General features: G+C 36.7%; 1 protein-coding gene and 1 non-coding gene across 7 annotated transcripts in view; both read left to right on the forward strand.

Moving 5' to 3' along the window:
* Positions 1-3,959: 3,959 nt before the first annotated feature.
* trnay-gua (transfer RNA tyrosine (anticodon GUA)) lies at positions 3,960-4,047 on the forward strand. The gene is given in 2 exon segments: positions 3,960-3,996; positions 4,012-4,047. It is a non-coding gene; the product is annotated as a tRNA-Tyr (tRNA).
* elmo2 (engulfment and cell motility 2) overlaps positions 3,978-20,768 on the forward strand; it is an 87,014-nt gene continuing 70,223 nt past the window's right edge. For 4 of the 6 annotated variants that reach the window (XM_061922572.1, XM_061922576.1, XM_061922575.1 and 1 more), the window contains exon 1: positions 3,978-4,294. The gene's annotated coding sequence lies outside the window, so the exon portion shown is untranslated. Of the gene's footprint in view, positions 4,410-7,744; positions 8,058-20,768 lie in introns of those variants that run through there. The other 2 variants (XM_061922574.1, XM_061922573.1) reach the window with 2 other exon arrangements.

Raw genomic sequence — 20,768 nt, forward strand, 5'->3', positions numbered from 1 at the left:
TCCGGGCGAGAACCATGGACTCGGACTTGGAGGTGCTGATTCTCATTCCGGTCGCTTCACACTCGGCTGCGAACCGATCCAGCGAGAGCTGAAGATCCCGGTCAGATGAAGCCATCAGGACCACATCATCTGCAAAAAGCAGAGACCTAATCCTGCGGTTACCAAACCGGAACCCCTCAACGCCTTGACTGCGCCTAGAAATTCTGTCCATAAAAGTTATGAACAGAATCGGTGACAAAGGACAGCCTTGGCGGAGTCCAACCCTCACTGGAAATGTGTTCGACTTACTGCCGGCAATGCGGACCAAGCTCTGGCACTGATCGTACAGGGAACGGACCGCCACAATAAGACAGTCCGATACCCCATACTCTCTGAGCACTCCCCACAGGACTTCCCGAGGGACACGGTCGAATGCCTTCTCCAAGTCCACAAAGCACATGTAGACTGGTTGGGCAAACTCCCATGCACCCTCAAGAACCCTGCCGAGAGTATAGAGCTGGTCCACAGTTCCACGACCAGGACGAAAACCACACTGTTCCTCCTGAATCCGAGGTTCGACTATCCGACGTAGCCTCCTCTCCAGTACACCTGAATAAACCTTACCGGGAAGGCTGAGGAGTGTGATCCCACGATAGTTGGAACACACCCTCCGGTCCCCCTTCTTAAAGAGAGGAACCACCACCCCGGTCTGCCAATCCAGAGGTACCGCCCCCGATGTCCACGCGATGCTGCAAAGTCTTGTCAACCAAGACAGCCAATAAAAATAAAAATAAAAGCAGCACCGTTGTATTGCACACTCGACATAGATACTTTTTTAAAATTAATTTTGTAATTTACGATTGGCCTCACGCGGGCCGGACAGGGACGCAGAATAGTTTAGGCCAGGGCTAGGGAACCTATGGCTCTAGAGCCAAATGTGGCTCTTTTTATGACTGCATTTGGCTCTCAGATCAATCTTAGCTGACGTTGCTTAATCAATCAATCAATCAATGTTTATTTATATAGCCCTAAATCAAAAGTTCCTCAAAGGGCTGCACAAACCACTACGACATCCTCAGTAGGGCCCACATAAGGGCAAGGAAAAACTCACCCCAGTGGGACGTCGACAATGATGACTATGAGAAACCTTGGAGAGGACCTCATATGTGGGCAACCCCCACTCCCCTAGGGGACCGAAAGCAATGGATGTCGAGCGGATCTAACATGATATTGTGAAAGTCCAATCCAGAGTGCAGGGGTAGGGAACCTATGGCTCTAGAGCCAGATGTGGCTCTTTTGATGACTGCATCTGGCTCTCTGATAAATCTGAGCTGACATTGCTTAACACGATAAGTAATGAATAATTCCACTTGTAATCACAGTGTTAAAAATAATGTTCAAAATATAAGACATGCATTTTTAATCCATCCATCCGTTTTCTACCGCGCCTGTTCAAGAAGTTGCGTTAATGGTAAGAAGATATTTATTTATTATCGGTTAGTGTGGGGCTTGCCCTCCTGGGGGTTCTTCAGACCCCCAAGCACCAACATGAGAGCCTGTTTCAGGGTTACAATATTGTTTTATTTTTCAATAAGTCTCTCAGTTGCTTTCCAGCAATTGTATTTCCAGCCCCAACCCAGTCTCTCCTCCTGGCTGCTGCTTATAACAGAGCGACAGGTGATTAGATAACAAGGCCCAGGTGGGCCTTCTACGCACCTGTCGCTGCAGGCCCGCAGGCCACACCCCCTCCACAGTTAGCTTCAGAATAACAATGTTATTACAAAGATCAAGAGACCTATTATACTCTAGAAATGTTGGTCTTACTTAAAAATGCATGTGTTAAGTTGTGTTCAATGTTAAAAAAAATATTATATGGCTCTTACGGAAATATATTTAAAAATATTTGGATTCTGGGCTCTCTCAGCCAAAAAGGTTCCCGACCCCTGCCATAGTGGATCTAACGTAACCGTGAGAATCAAGTCCAAAGTGGATCCAATATAGTAGCGAGAGTCCCATCCAAAGTGGAGGCGGATCAGCAGTGCAGAGATGTCCCCAACCGATACACAAGCGAGCGGTCCATCCTGGGTCCCGACTCTGGACAGCCAGTACTTCATCCATGGCCACTGGACTGGACCCCCTCCACAAGGGAGGGTGGGACAGAGGAGAAAAAGAAAAGAAGCGGCAGATCAACTGGTCTAAAAAGGAGGTCTATTTAAAGGCTAGAGTATACAAATGAGTTTTAAGGTGAGATTTAAATGCTTCTGCTGAGGTAGCATCACGACCTGTTACCGGGAGGGCATTCCAGAGTACTGGAGCCCGAACGGAAAACGCTCTATAGCCCGCAGACTTTTTTTGGGCTTTAGGAATCATTAATAAGCCGGAGTCTTATTAACGCAGATATCTTGCCGGGACATATGGTACAATACAATCGGCAAAATAGGCTGGAGCTAGACCGTGTAGTATTTTATATGTAAGTAGTAAAACCTTAAAGTCACATCTTAAGTGCACAGGAAGCCAGTGCAGGTGAGCCAGTATAGGTATATATGTATGTATATATGTATATAGAGGTATATACAGTATAGGCGTAATATGAGCAAACTTTCTTGTTCTTGTCAAAAGTCTAGCAGCCGCATTTTGTACCAACTGTAATCTTTTAATGCTAGACATGGGGAGACCCGAAAATAATATGTTACAGTAGTCGAGTCGAGACGTAACAAACGCATGGATAATGATCTCAGCGTCGTTAGTGGACAAATTGGAGCGAATTTTAGCGATATTACGATGATGAAAGAAGGCCGTTTTAGTAAAGCTTTTAATGTGTGACTCAAAGGAGAGAGTTGGGTGGAAGATAATACCCAGATTCTTTACAGAGTCGCCTTGTTTAATTGTTTGGTTGTCAGAGGTTAAAGTTGTATTATTAAATAGAGGTCGGTGTCTAGCAGGACCGATAATCAGTATTTCCGTTTTCTTGGCATTGAGTTGCAAACAGTTGGCGGACATCCATTGTTTAATTGCATTAAGACACGCCTCCAGCTGACTACAATCCTAACAGCATAAGTAATGAATAATTCCGCTGGTAATCACAGTGTTAAAAATATAAAACATTCTCATGCATTTTAATCCATCCATCCGTTTTCTATCGCACCTGTTCAAGTTGTCGCATTATTGGTAAGAGGTATTATATTTCCTATTGGTGAACTCTAGAATAACAATTTTATTAAAAAGAATAAGAGACTTATTATACACTAAAAATGTTGGTCTTTAAAATGCACGCATTTAGTTGTATTCAGTGTTAAGAAATATTATATTATATTATATTATATCATATTATATTATATTATATCATATTATATTATATTATATTATATTATATTATTTTATTATATTATATTATATATTATATGGCTCATGAATTGATTAACGTGGACCCCGACTTAAACAAGTTGAAAAACTTATTCGGGTGTTACCATTTAGTGGTCAATTGTACGAAATATGTACTGAACTGTGCAATCTACTAATAAAAGTATCAATCAATAAATCAATCAAAACTCTCACGGAAATACATTTTGAAATATGTCATGGCTCTCCCAGCCCAAAATTAGTTCCCGACCCCCGGTTTAGGCTGCTCGTCGGCTCCTCATCACCACTCCAAGATGGCGGCCCAATTTCTCGCGTCACAGCAGCCAATGCTGCGTCCACTAACAAGACGTCTTATTTTAGCCTTTTAGAAGGATCTCTGTGATTGGCTACGTGGAGACGGACATGACCCCGTGATTGGCTTAGGGAGGATGGTACACGAACAAATACAACAGACTAGAATTTTTATTATAGCCTCGAACTCGCAACCATTCATTATAAGTGCGGCAACGTGCGGCATTTAGTTGACATATACAGTCCTATTTTCCTAATTTTTACTAAAAAAATCACAATAACAGTTTATTTTTAGGTTATAAACACAATAAACCGTTGTGCGTGTATACCCTTCGATAGCTCAGTTGGTAGAGCGGAGGACTGTAGAGGCTCGATGCTGGAATCCTTAGGTCGCTGGTTCAAATCCGGCTCGAAGGAATTTTTATTCAACCCAAAAGACGATTATTGTTTTAATTTTTATTTTATTTTATTTTTTTAAGTAGTCTGACCCAGCATAAACTTATATTTGTGTCCGCTGCATTAAAGGACGATGTTGGCACTGGCAGCCTGTGACATTTGCGTGGCGTCCCGCCTCCAAGGTCTTGGAGGAGTGTCCGCCGCTGCTTGAAGTGTTTCTCCGGAGAAAGGGAGATGCTTCTCGGCCTCATCGATGGACCAGCCGCCGGTGAGTAAACATCGACGAGGGGAAACTTCCATCGTTAATAGTTCATTAGCACGCCGAGCCGGGGAGAACGACAAAGACGGAGAGACTACTCCATGCCAGCAATGGAGGACAATCGGTACGAAACAATCGCCACACTTTATTTTCCCTTTTTTGCTTGAAATGAGGCCATTTGGTGCAACTTTAATCCGCATTATTTCGATGATTACATGACCATATTCGGAGGTTACATCCGGTGCAGTGTACGTCTGTCCCCGCCGCAAACGGCGTCTTTCCATGGCTGCGGCTCTTAAAAAGACACTTGTTTTTGTTCATGTGAGGCTTTAAAAAGAGAGATAACTGTGGGGATTTGAAAAAAAAAATAACAGTAAATTGTGATGTCTTTACAGGTAAGTGAGGCAGTGCCTCGCCTCGCCACCAGGGGGACAAAGGGCTTAATTCAGTGTTTTTCAACCTTTTTTCAGTCAAGGCACATTTTTATTGCGTGAAAAAAATCCGGAGTCACACCACCAGCAGAAATGAGTGTATGTATGTTATGTATGTATGAGTGTATGTTATGTTACTGTAAATCCACTATGGACTGGACTCTCACTATTATGTTAGATCCACTATGGACCGGACTCTCACTATTATGTTAGATCCACTACGGACTGGACTCTCCCTTCATTATGTTAGATCCACTATGGACTGGACTCCCACACTATTATGTTAGATCCACTATGGACTGGACTCTCACAGTAATATGTTAGAGTCACTATGGACTGGACTCTCACTATTATGTTGGATCCAATGCGGACTGGACTCTCACACTATTATGTTAGATCCACTATGGACTGGACTCCCACGGTAATATGTTAGATTCACTATGGACTGGACTCACACGATTATGTTAAATCCACTATGGACTGGACTCTCACACTATTATGTTAGATCCACTATGGACTGGACTCTCACACTATTATGTTAGATCCACTACGGACTGGACTCTCACACTATTATGTTAGATCCACTATGGACTGGACTCTCACTATTATGTTAGATCCACTATGGACTGGACTCTCACACTATTATGTTAGATCCACTATGGACTGGACTCTCACACTATTATGTTAGATCCACTATGGATTGGATTCTCACTATTATGTTAGATCCACTACAGACTGGACTCTCTCACTATTGTGTTAGATCCACTATGAACTGGACACTCACTATCATGTTAGATCCACTATGGACTGGACTCTCACAATATTAATATAAATTCTGGTTTTGCTTACCGACCTCAAAACAAATTTTATATGGTACATGGTGCAATGATAAGTGTGACCAGTAGATGGCAGTCCCATATAAGAGACACGTGTAGACTGCAATATGATGGCAATATGACTCAAGTAAACCAAACACCAACATTGTAAATGTTCCATTTGGGTTTCTCATTGTCATCCCATTCGGTTGAGTTTTTTTCCTTGCCCTGGTGTGGGACCTGAGCCCAGGATGTCATCGTGGCTTGTGCAGCCCTTTGAGACACTCGTAATTCAGGGCTTTATAAGTAAACATTGATTGATTGATTGAATTGCGCACAAAGTACACAAATGATGAACATCTTCAACCCTTATTTTTTATTAAAACAAATATTATTTATGTATTTATTATTTTTTACTCACTATAGTATATTATTTATTTATTTGTTGACGGAAATTGGATATACAGTTGGGCAAAAAAGTATTTAGTCAGCCACCGATTATGCAATTTCCCACTTAAAATGATGACAGGTCTTTAATTTTCATCATAGGTACACTTTAACTGTGAGAGACAGAATGTGAAAAAAAAATCCAGGAATTCACATTGTGGGAATTTTAAAGAATTTATTTGTAAATTATGGAGGAAAATAAGTATTTGGTCAACCATTCAAAGCTTTCACTGATAGAAGGAGGTTTTGGCTCAAAATCTCACGATACATGGCCCCATTCATTCTTTCCTTAACACGGATCAATCGTCCTGTCCCCTTAGCAGAAAAACAGCCCCAAAGCATGATGTTTCCACCCCCATGCTTCACAGTAGGTATGGTGTTCTTGGGATGCAACTCAGTATTCTTCTTCCTCTAAACACAACAAGTTGAGTTTATATCAAAAAGTTCTATTTTGGTTTCATCTGACCACATGACATTCTCCCAATCCTCTGCTGTATCATCAATGTATCCAATTTGGTATAAACTCAACTCGCTGTGTTTGGAGGAAGAAGAATACTGAGTTGCATCCCAAGAACACCATACCTACTGTGAAGCATGGGGGTGGAAACATCATGCTTTGGGGCTGTTTTTCTGCTAAGGGGACAGGACGATTGATCCGTGTTAAGGAAAGAATGAATGGGGCCATGTATCGTGAGATTTTGAGCTGAAACCTCCTTCCATCAGCGAGAGCTTTGAATGGCTGACCAAATACTGATTTTTCAGCATAATTTACGAATACATTCTTTAAAATTCCTACAATGTGAATTCCTGGATTTTTTTTCACATTCTGTCTCTCACAGTTGAAGTGTACCTATGATGAAAATTACAGACCTCTGTCATCATTTTAAGTGGGAGAACTTGCACAATCGGTGGCTGACTAAATACTTTTTTGCCCCACTGTAATTGCTCCAGTACACAATTGGCCCGCGAGACGTTATTTTGTGGCCCCCACCTTAATGTGACAGTTTGTTAGTTTTGTATGAATGGCGCTTGATAGCGGTGTGTGCGGAGCTGTAGGAAGCTACCATCACTGTGTGGTATATGGCTCTCAAGGGCCGAACATTGATTTCACTTGCATGATGCAAGCAGAGAACCCCACCCCCCTTGCTCCAGACAGAGACGATTTTTGTTATTTGGGTCCAAAATGGCTCTTTCAAATGTTCTGGGTTGCCTACTCCTGCATTAGTGGATAAGCGGAAAATGAGTGAAAGCGACAGAGACGTTGCCATGGAGACGAGGGTTTTCTAACGTGCCTGGCTTCAGTCTCACCGCGACATATGTCCGTCGGTTATAACATTCCCCGATAACCCAGACCAATTCAAACCGTTATTTATTTTTAAAAATTTAATTTGCATTGCCTCACATTTCTTAATCCTCATTTTGTTCATTTATATTTTATTTTGTATTGAAAATAAATATAGACATTTAAAAATATATATTTTTTAAGAAATCTTTTCTCGCAGCCCAGCCTCACCCAGTTTCTGCATCCAGTGGCCCCCAGGTAAATTAAGTTTGAGACCCTTGGTCTAGTATGAATTGATTAACGTGGACCCCGACTTAAACAAGTTGAAAAACTTATTCGGGTGTTACCATTTAGTGGTCAATTGTACGTAATATGTACTGAACTGTGCAATCTACTAATAAAAGTATCAATCAATCAATCAATCAATCAATCAATGAAAAGGGGTAAGTTCGGACATTCCATGCTATGTGCGCATCTCACCAGAGGGGTCGCTGATTCCCCAAATAGCCTCAAAGTTAGGAACTTCCGGCTAGGCGCTCGCGTGTTTTAGTCATCCTAATAACGAAAGCGCCGACCTCGCAGCGACGTGGGCGTCGGAGTTATGGCAGAGACGGCGAGAAAAACGGTAGAAATTGAGGCTTAATTCGACCGGAAAGTCGTGTGGTGTGGCGGTGGGGGCGCTACTTCCGCCCGCACACGCCGAGCAAGCTAGTTAGCTGTTGTTGCTAAGCTACCGGTAGCCGCCGCCGAGCCTGCAGCCTCCATGCACGTCAGCGTCTTATTCTGCCCGACAACAGGTAATAACGCTGCAACTCGTCAAAGAACATACTTTAAAATGTAACATGTTTAATTCTTGTGACATATCCACCAGCTTGTGGATAATGTAATTTATTGAAGGTCCAGTATGTTTAAAATACTGTGTAACATACTTGACAACCTTGAGACCTCCCATTTCGGGAGGTGGGGGGCGTGGTTAAGAGGGGAGGAGTATATTTACAGCTGTTGCGTGCGCAGTTGTGCACTGCACTCTCTAAAACAGGGGTCACCAACGCGGTACCCGCGGGCACCAGGTAGCCCGTAAGGACCAGATGAGTCGCCCGCTGGCCTGTTCTAAAAATAGCTCAAATAGCAGCACTTACCAGTGAGCTGCCTGTATTTTTTAAATTGTATTTATTTACTAGCAAGCTGGTCTCGCTTTGCTCGACATTTTTAATTCTAAGAGAGACAAAACTCGAATAGAATTTGAAAGTCCAAGAAAATATTTTAAAATCTTGGTCTTCACTTGTTTGAATAAATTCATCTATTTTATTTACTTTTTTTTCTTATAACTTTCAGAAGGACAATTTTAGAGAAAAAATACAACCTTAAAAGTCATTTTAGTATTTTTAAACACCTTTTAAATTCCTTCCTCTTTTTTCCTGACAATTTAAATTAATGTTCAAGTAATTTTCTTTTAATTTATTGTAAAGAATAATAAATACATTTTAATTTAATTCTTCATTTTAGCTTCTGTTTTTTCAACGAAAAATATTTGTGAAATATTTCTTCAAACTTATTATGATTGAAATTAGAAAAAAACATATTTTGGCAAATCTAGAAAATCTGTAAAATCAAATTTAAATCTTTTGAATTTCTTTTAAAATTTTTGTCCTGGAAAATCTAAAAGAAATAATGATTTGTCTTTGTTAGAAATATAGCTTGGTCCAATTTGTTATATATTCTAACAAAATGCCGATTGGATTTTAACCTATTTCAAACGTGTCATCAAAATTCTAAAATTAATCTTAATCAGGAAAAATAACTAATGATGTTCCATAAATTCTTTTTAAAAACATTTAAAAAAGATTTGATTTAGCTGGTTTTTCTTTTCTTTTTTCGGTTGAACTTTGAATTTTAAAGAGTCGAAATTGAAAATAAATGTTTCAAAATGTTATCTTCATTTTTTTCCTGTTTTCTCCTCTTTTAAACCGTTCAATTAAGTGTTTTTTTTTCATCATTTATTCCCTACAAAAAACCTTCCGTAAAAGGAAAATAAATGTACGACGTAATGACAGACAGAAATACCCATTTTTTATATATATAGATTTATTTATCAAAGGTAAATTGAGCAAATTGGCTAATTCTGGCAATTTATTTAAGTGTGTATCAAACTGGTAGCCCTTCGCATTAATCAGTACCCAAGAAGTAGTTCTTGGTTTCAAAAAGGTTGGTGACCCCTGCTTTAAAAGCTGTAGATGTTATTGTCACATATGCATGATTGATTGATTGATTGAAACTTTTATTAGTAGATTGCACAGTTCAGTACATATTCCGTACAATTGACCACTAAATGGTAACACCACAATAAGTTTTTCAACTTGTTTAAGTCGGGATCCACGTTAATCAATTCACGGTACTAATATATACTATCAGCATAATACAGTCATCACACAAGTTAATCATCATAGTATATACATTGAATTATTTACATTATTTACAATCCGGGAGGTGGGATGAGGAGCTTTGCTTGATATCAGTACTTCAGTCATCAACAATTGCATCAACAGAGAAATGGACATTGAAACTGTGTAGGTCTTACTTAGTAGGATATGTACAGCCAGCAGAGAGTTCAGATAGCATAAGAACAAGTATATACATTAGAAATACATTCGATTATTTACATTAGGTGATTTACAATCCAGGGAGATGGGATGTGAATGGAGGAGGATTAGTAAAGGGGTTGAAGTTGCCTGGAGTTGTTGTGGTGCCTGTACAGTAGATGGCAGTATTGTCCTGTTTAAGAGTGTCACTTGCTGTTTACGGCAGACGAACTGCCTTACTGTGACTGCTGTTGTTGTATGTTGTTACCGCGCTGGGAGGACGTTAATGAAACTGCCTAACAATAAACCCACATAAGAAACCAAGAACTCGCCCTCGGTCATTTTACAGTTATAACGTCATTGGGCAGACACGCTCTTTATACACATCACTCACGTCAGCACAGAGCTGGAGGGGGCGTGGCCTCCGGCTACGCCTGAATTTCGGGAGATTTTTGGGAGAAAATTTGTCCCGGGAGGTTTTCGGGAGAGGCGCTTAATTTCGGGAGTCTCCCGGATAACCCGGGAGGGTTGGCTAAGTATGCTGTATAAATTTTTGTTTGAAAAAAAACAGATAAAGAAGTAAAATACAGCACTATGTCATCAGTTTCTGATTGATTAAATTGTATAACAGTGCAAAATATTGCTTATTTGTAGTTGTCTTTCTTGATCTATGTGGAAAGAAAGATATAAAAATAACTAAAAACTTGTTGAAAAATAAACAAGTGATTCAATTCTAAATAAAGATTTCTACACATAGAAGTAATCATCAACTTAAAGTGTCCTCTTTGGGGATCGTAATAAAGATCCATCTGGATTCATTACCTTCATTCTAAACATTTCTTCACAAAAAAATAAATATTTAACATCAATATTTATGGAAAATGTCTACAAAAAACGGCGGGCGGTGTTGATGAACGTGGACTTAAACAAGTTGAAAAACTTATTGGGGGGTTAGCATTTAGTGGTCAATTGTATGTACTGTACTGTGCAATCTACTAATAAAAGTCTCAATCAATCAATCAATCAAAAAAGCACTTTATATATAGAAAGGTTTTGTTAAGAAACTATTCTAAACCTTAACTTATTTAGTTTTTATTTTATATATGTTATATATGTATTAACCCTGGCAACGGACCCTGTATGTATATGTATGTTGTGCCATTGTTTATAAATTTGGTACATAAATAACCAAAAAAATTTGTATTTTGTTGTTTTCTTACTGTACCGAAAATGAACCGAACCGTGACCTCTAAACCGAGGTATGTACCGAATCGAAATTTTTGTGTACCGTTACACCCCTACTGATCACACACACACACACACACACACACACACACACACACACACACACACACACACACACACACACACACACACTGATATAAAGGCAAACAAACTAACTAATACGCAGACACGTCAATTAGATTACAGTCGTACAGATTTTTGCAAATAATTGTGGTTATATTACACTTACACAAATCTGATTACAGACACACAACTTTTTTGGATTTATTTATTTTTTTACACACACTCGGATCGACATACATATTATTTTTCTACCCACAAACAAATCATAATGCGGACACACAAATCATAACACACAGCTCTGATTACACACACACACACACACATTGATATAAGGCAAACAAACTAATACACAGACACGTCAGTTAGACTACAGTCGCACAGATTTTTGCAAATAATTGTGGTTACATTACACATACACAAATCTGATTACGGAAAATAATTGTTTTTTTTGTTTTGCACACACACGCAGATCGAAATACTTATTTTTCTACCCACAGACAAATCATAATGCGGACACAAATCAAAACACACACACACACACACACACACACACACACACACACACACACACACACACACACACACATTGATGTAAAGGCAAACAAACTAACACACAGACACGTCAATTATATTACAGTCGCACAGATTTTTGCAAATAATTGTGGTTACATTACACGTACACAAATCTGATTACGTAAACATAATTGTTTTTTTTTGTTTTGCACACTCACGCAGATCGAAATACTTATTTTTCTACCCACAGACAAATCATAATGCGGACACAAATCAACACACACACACACACACACACACACACACACACACACACACACACACACACACACACACATTGATAGAAAGGCAAACAAAATAACACAGACACGTCAATTAGATTACAGTCACACAGATTTTTCTAAATAATTGTGGTTATAGTACATGTACACAAATCTGATTACGGACACACAACTGTTTTTATTTATTTATTTATTTTTTACACACACATGGATCGAAATACATATTTTTCTATCCACAGACAAATCATAGTGCGGACACACAAAATAAAACACACATCTGATTACACGCACACACACATTGATTTAAAGGCAAACAAACTAACACACAGACACGTCAATTATATTACAGTCGCACAGATTTTTTAAAATACTTGGGGTTATGTTACACGTACACAAATCCGATTATGGACACACAACTTTTTTTTTTTCTATTTACACACACAAGCGGATCGAAATTCTTTATTTCTTTACGCACGGACAAATCATAATGCGGACACACAAATCAAAACACACACATCTGATTCCACGCACACACACATTGACATAAAGGCAAAATACTAATACGCAGACACGTTAATTGGATTATGGTTGCACAGATTTTTGCAAATAATTGTGGTTATATTACACATACATAAATCTGATTACAGACACACAACTTTTATTTTTTTACATTTTTAAAATATTTTTACACACACTCGGAACAACATACACATTATTTTTCAACCCACACAAAAATCATAATGCGGACACGCAAATTAAAACACACACACACACACACACACACACACACACACACACACACACACACACACACACACACACACATTGATATAAAGGCAAACAAACTAATACGCAGACACGTCAATTAGATTACAGTCGCACAGATTTTTGTAAGTAATTGTGGTTATATTACACGCACACATCTTTTTTTCATTTTTTTTTCATACACTGATCGAAATACATATTATTTTTCTACCCACAGACGAATCATAATGCGGACACACAGATCAAACCCCATACTTTTGATTACACACACACACACACACATATTGATTTAAAGGCAAACAAAATAATACACAGACACATCAATTAGATTACAGTCGCACAGATTTTGCAAATAATTGTGGTTATATTACACGTACGCAAATCTGATTACGGAAACACAACTTTTATTTTTTAAATGTTTTTAAATATTTTTACACACACACGAAACAACTTACACATTATTTTTCCACCCACACAAAAATCATAATGCGGACACGCAAATTAAAACACACACATCTGATTACACACACACACACATTGATATAAAGGCAAACAAACTAATACGCAGACACGTCAATTAGATTACAGTCGCACAGATTTTTCTAAATAATTGTTGCTATAGTACATGTACACAAATCTGACTACAGACACACAACTGTTTATATTTATTTATTTTAATTTTATTTTTACACACACTCGGATCGACATACATATTATTTTTCTACCCACAAACAAATCATAATGCGGACACACAAATCAAAACACACACATCTGATTACACACACACACACAGATTGATATAAAGGCAAACAAACTAATACGCAGACACGTCAATTAGATTACAGTCGCACAGATTTTTGCAAATCATTGTGGTTATATTACACGCACACATCATTTTTTCTTTTTTTTTCACACACTGATGGAAATACATATTTTTCTACCCACAGACAAATCATAATGCGGACACACAAATCAAAACACATACATTTGATTACACACACACACATTGATATAAAGTTAAACAAACTAATACACAGACACGTCAATTAGATTACAGTCGCACAGATTTTTGCAAATAATTGTGGTTATATCACACGTACACATCTGATTACGGACACACAACTTTTTTTTTTTTTTTAATATTTTTACACACACTCGGAACAACATACACACTTTTTCTACCCACACAAAAATCATAATGCGGACACGCAAATTAAAACACACACACACACACACACACACACACACACACATTGATAGAAAGGCAAACAAACTAATACGTTGATACATCAATTAGATTACAGTCACACAGATTTTTCTAAATAATTGTGGTTATAGTACATGTACACAAATCTGATTACGGACACACATCTGTTTTTATTTATTTATTTATTTATTTTTTACACACACTGATCGAAATACATATTTTTCTATCCACAGACAAATCATAATGCGGACACACAAAACAAAACACATACATTTGATTACACACACACACATTGATATAAAGTTAAACAAACTAATACACAGACACGCCAATTAGATTACAGTCGCACAGATTTTTGCAAATAATTGTGGTTATATCACACGTACACATCTGATTACGGACACACAACTTTTTTTTTTTTTTTAATATTTTTACACACACTCGGAACAACATACACACTTTTTCTACCCACACAAAAATCATAATGCGGACACGCAAATTAAACACACACACACACACACACACACACACACACACACACACACACACACACACACACACACACACACACACACACACACACACACACACACACACACACACACACACATTGATAGAAAGGCAAACAAACTAGTACGTTGATACATCAATTAGATTACAGTCACACAGATTTTTCTAAATAATTGTGGTTATAGTACATGTACACAAATCTGATTACGGACACACAACTGTTTTTATTTATTTATTTATTTATTTTTTAAAAACACTGATCGAAATACATATTTTTCTATCCACAGACAAATCATAATGCGGACACACAAAATAAAACACACATCTGATTACACGCACACACACATTGATTTAAAGGCAAACAAAATAACACAGAGACACGTCAATTAGATTACAGTCACACAGATTTTTCTAAATAATTGTGGTTATAGTACATGTTCACAAATCTGATTACGGACACACAACTGTTTTTATTTATTTATTTATTTTTTACACACACATGGATCGAAATACATATTTTTCTATCCACAGACAAATCATAGTGCGGACACACAATATAAAACACACATCTGATTACACGCACACACACATTGATTTAAAGGCAAACAAACTAACACACAGACACGTCAATTATATTACAGTCGCACAGATTTTTTAAAATACTTGTGGTAATGTTACACGTACACAAATCCGATTATGGACACACAACTTTTTTTTTTTCTATTTACACACACAAGCGGATCGAAATTCTTTATTTCTTTACGCACGGACAAATCATAATGCGGACACACAAATCAAAACACACACATCTGATTCCACGCACACACACATTAACATAAAGGCAAAATACTAATACGCAGACACGTTAATTGGATTATGGTTGCACAGATTTTTGCAAATAATTGTGGTTGTATTACACATACATAAATCTGATTACAGACACACAACTTTTATTTTTTTACATTTTTAAAATATTTTTACACACACTCGGAACAACATACACATTATTTTTCAACCCACACAAAAATCATAATGCGGACACGCAAATTAAAACACACACACATCTGATTACACACACACACACACACACACACACACACACACACACACACACACACACACACACATTGATATAAAGGCAAACAAACTAATACGCAGACACGTCAATTAGATTACAGTCGCACAGATTTTTGTAAGTAATTGTGGTTATATTACACGCACACATCTTTTTTTCATTTTTTTTTCATACACTGATCGAAATACATATTATTTTTCTACCCACAGACGAATCATAATGCGGACACACAGATCAAACCCCATACTTTTGATTACACACACACACACATATTGATTTAAAGGCAAACAAAATAATACACAGACACATCAATTAGATTACAGTCGCACAGATTTTGCAAATAATTGTGGTTATATTACACGTACACAAATCTGATTACGGAAACACAACTTTTATTTTTTAAATGTTTTTAAATATTTTTACACACACACGAAACAACTTACACATTATTTTTCCACCCACACAAAAATCATAATGCGGACACGCAAATTAAAACACACACATCTGATTACACACACACACACACATTGATATAAAGGCAAACAAACTAATACGCAGACACGTCAATTAGATTACAGTCGCACAGATTTTTCTAAATAATTGTTGTTATAGTACATGTACACAAATCTGACTACAGACACACAACTGTTTATATTTATTTATTTTAATTTTATTTTTACACACACTCGGATCGACATACATATTTTTTTTTAACCCACAAACAAATCATAATGCGGACACACAAATCAAAACACACACATCTGATTACACACACACACACAGATTGATATAAAGGCAAACAAACTAATACGCAGACACGTCAATTAGATTACAGTCGCACAGATTTTTGCAAATCATTGTGGTTATATTACACGCACACATCATTTTTTCTTTTTTTTCCACACACTGATGGAAATACATATTTTTCTACCCACAGACAAATCATAATGCGGACACACAAATCAAAACACATACATTTGATTACACACACACACATTGATATAAAGTTACACAAACTAATACACAGACACGTCAATTAGATTACAGTCGCACAGATTTTTGCAAATAATTGTGGTTATATCACACGTACACATCTGATTACGGACACACAACTTTTTTTTTTTTTTTTATATTTTTACACACACTCGGAACAACATACACACTTTTTCTACCCACACAAAAATCATAATGCGGACACGCAAATTAAAACACACACACACACACACACACACACACACACACACACACACACACACACACACACACACACACACACATTGATAGAAAGGCAAACAAACTAATACGTTGATACATCAATTAGATTACAGTCACACAGATTTTTCTAAATAATTGTGGTTATAGTACATGTACACAAATCTGATTACGGACACACATCTGTTTTTATTTATTTATTTATTTTTTACACACACTGATCGAAATACATATTTTTCTATCCACAGACAAATCATAATGCGGACACACAAAACAAAACACATACATTTGATTACACACACACACATTGATATAAAGTTAAACAAACTAATACACAGACACGCCAATTAGATTACAGTCGCACAGATTTTTGCAAATTGTGGTTATATCACACGTACACATCTGATTACGGACACACAACTTTTTTTTTTTTTTTAATATTTTTACACACACTCGGAACAACATACACACTTTTTCTACCCACACAAAAATCATAATGCGGACACGCAAATTAAAACACACACACACACACACACACACACACACACACACACACACACACACACACACACACACACACACACACACACACACACACACACACACACACACATTGATAGAAAGGCAAACAAACTAGTACGTTGATACATCAATTAGATTACAGTCACACAGATTTTTCTAAATAATTGTGGTTATAGTACATGTACACAAATCTGATTACGGACACACAACTGTTTTTATTTATTTATTTATTTATTTTTTAAAAACACTGATCGAAATACATATTTTTCTATCCACAGACAAATCATAATGCGGACACACAAAATAAAACACACATCTGATTACACGCACACACACATTGATTTAAAGGCAAACAAAATAACACAGAGACACGTCAATTAGATTACAGTCACACAGATTTTTCTAAATAATTGTGGTTATAGTACATGTTCACAAATCTGATTACGGACACACAACTGTTTTTATTTATTTATTTATTTTTTACACACACATGGATCGAAATACATATTTTTCTATCCACAGACAAATCATAGTGCGGACACACAATATAAAACACACATCTGATTACACGCACACACACATTGATTTAAAGGCAAACAAACTAACACACAGACACGTCAATTATATTACAGTCGCACAGATTTTTTAAAATACTTGTGGTAATGTTACACGTACACAAATCCGATTATGGACACACAACTTTTTTTTTTTCTATTTACACACACAAGCGGATCGAAATTCTTTATTTCTTTACGCACGGACAAATCATAATGCGGACACACAAATCAAAACACACACATCGGATTCCACGCACACACACATTAACATAAAGGCAAAATACTAATACGCAGACACGTTAATTGGATTATGGTTGCACAGATTTTTGCAAATAATTGTGGTTGTATTACACATACATAAATCTGATTACAGACACACAACTTTTATTTTTTTACATTTTTAAAATATTTTTACACACACTCGGAACAACATACACATTATTTTTCAACCCACACAAAAATCATAATGCGGACACGCAAATTAAAACACACACACATCTGATTACACACACACACACACACACACACACACACACACACACACACACACACACACACACACACACACACACACACACACACACACACATTGATATAAAGGCAAACAAACTAATACGCAGACACGTCAATTAGATTACAGTCGCACAGATTTTTGTAAGTAATTGTGGTTATATTACACGCACACATCTTTTTTTCATTTTTTTTTCATACACTGATCGAAATACATATTATTTTTCTACCCACAGACGAATCATAATGCGGACACACAGATCAAACCCCATACTTTTGATTACACACACACACACATATTGATTTAAAGGCAAACAAAATAATACACAGACACATCAATTAGATTACAGTCGCACAGATTTTGCAAATAATTGTGGTTATATTACACGTACACAAATCTGATTACGGAAACACAACTTTTATTTTTTAAATGTTTTTAAATATTTTTACACACACACGAAACAACTTACACATTATTTTTCCACCCACACAAAAATCATAATGCGGACACGCAAATTAAAACACACACATCTGATTACACACACACACACATTGATATAAAGGCAAACAAACTAATACGCAGACACGTCAATTAGATTACAGTCGCACAGATTTTTCTAAATAATTGTTGTTATAGTACATGTACACAAATCTGACTACAGACACACAACTGTTTATATTTATTTATTTTAATTTTATTTTTACACACACTCGGATCGACATACATATATTTTTTTAACCCACAAACAAATCATAATGCGGACACACAAATCAAAACACACACATCTGATTACACACACACACACAGATTGATATAAAGGCAAACAAACTAATACGCAGACACGTCAATTAGATTACAGTCGCACAGATTTTTGCAAATCATTGTGGTTATATTACACGCACACATCATTTTTTCTTTTTTTTTCACACACTGATGGAAATACATATTTTTCTACCCACAGACAAATCATAATGCGGACACACAAATCAAAACATACATTTGATTACACACACACACATTGATATAAAGTTACACAAACTAATACACAGACACGTCAATTAGATTACAGTCGCACAGATTTTTGCAAATAATTGTGGTTATATCACACGTACACATCTGATTACGGACACACAACTTTTTTTTTTTTTAAATATTTTTACACACACTCGGAACAACATACACACTTTTTCTACCCACACAAAAATCATAATGCGGACACGCAAATTAAAACACACACACACACACACACACACACACACACACACACACACACACACACACACACACACACACACACACACACACACACACACACATTGATAGAAAGGCAAACAAACTAGTACGTTGATACATCAATTAGATTACAGTCACACAGATTTTTCTAAATAATTGTGGTTATAGTACATGTACACAAATCTGATTATGGACACACAACTGTTTTTATTTATTTATTTATTTATTTTTTAAAAACACTGATCGAAATACATATTTTTCTATCCACAGCAAATCATAATGCCGACACACAAAATAAAACACACATCCGATTACACGCACACACACATTGATTTAAAGGCAAACAAAATAACACAGAGACACGTCAATTATATTACAGTCGCACAGATTTTTTAAAATACTTGTGGTTATATTACACGTACACAAATCTGATTACGGACACAACTTATTTTAAATTTTATTTTCATTTTATTTATTTTTTACACACACTCTGATCAAAATACATATTTTTCTACCCACAGACAAATCATAATGCGGACACACAAATCAAAACATACTTATCTGATTACACACACACACACTGATAGAAAGGCAAACAAACTAATACGTTGACACATCAATTAGATTACAGTCGCACAGATTTTGCAAATAATTGTGGTTATATTATCAATCAATCAATGTTTAGTTATACATATTACACATACACAAATCTTATTACGGACACACAACTTTTTTTATTTTTTTATTTTTTAATTTTTCACACACACTTGAATGGACATACATATTATTTTTCTACCCACAAACAAATCATAATGCGGACACACAAATCAAAACGCGCACATCTGATTGCACACACACACACACACACACACACATTGACATAAAGGCAAACAAACTAATACGCAGACACGTCAATTAGATTACAGTCGTACAGATTTTTGCAAATAATTGTGGTTATATTACACATACACAAATCTGATTACGGACACACAACTTTTTTGATTTATTTACTTTTTTACACACGTTCGGATCGACATACATATTTTTCTACCCACAAACAAATCATAATGCAGACACACAAATCAAAACACCCACATCTGATTACTCACACACACACATTGATGTAAAGTCAAACAAACCAATATGCGGACACGTCAATTATATTACAGTCGCACAGATTTTTGCAAATAATTGTGGTTACATTGTACGTACACATCTGATTACGGATACGCAAC

This window comes from Nerophis ophidion, linkage group LG16 (assembly GCF_033978795.1).
Source record: "Nerophis ophidion isolate RoL-2023_Sa linkage group LG16, RoL_Noph_v1.0, whole genome shotgun sequence".
Lineage (NCBI taxonomy): Eukaryota > Metazoa > Chordata > Actinopteri > Syngnathiformes > Syngnathidae > Nerophis > Nerophis ophidion.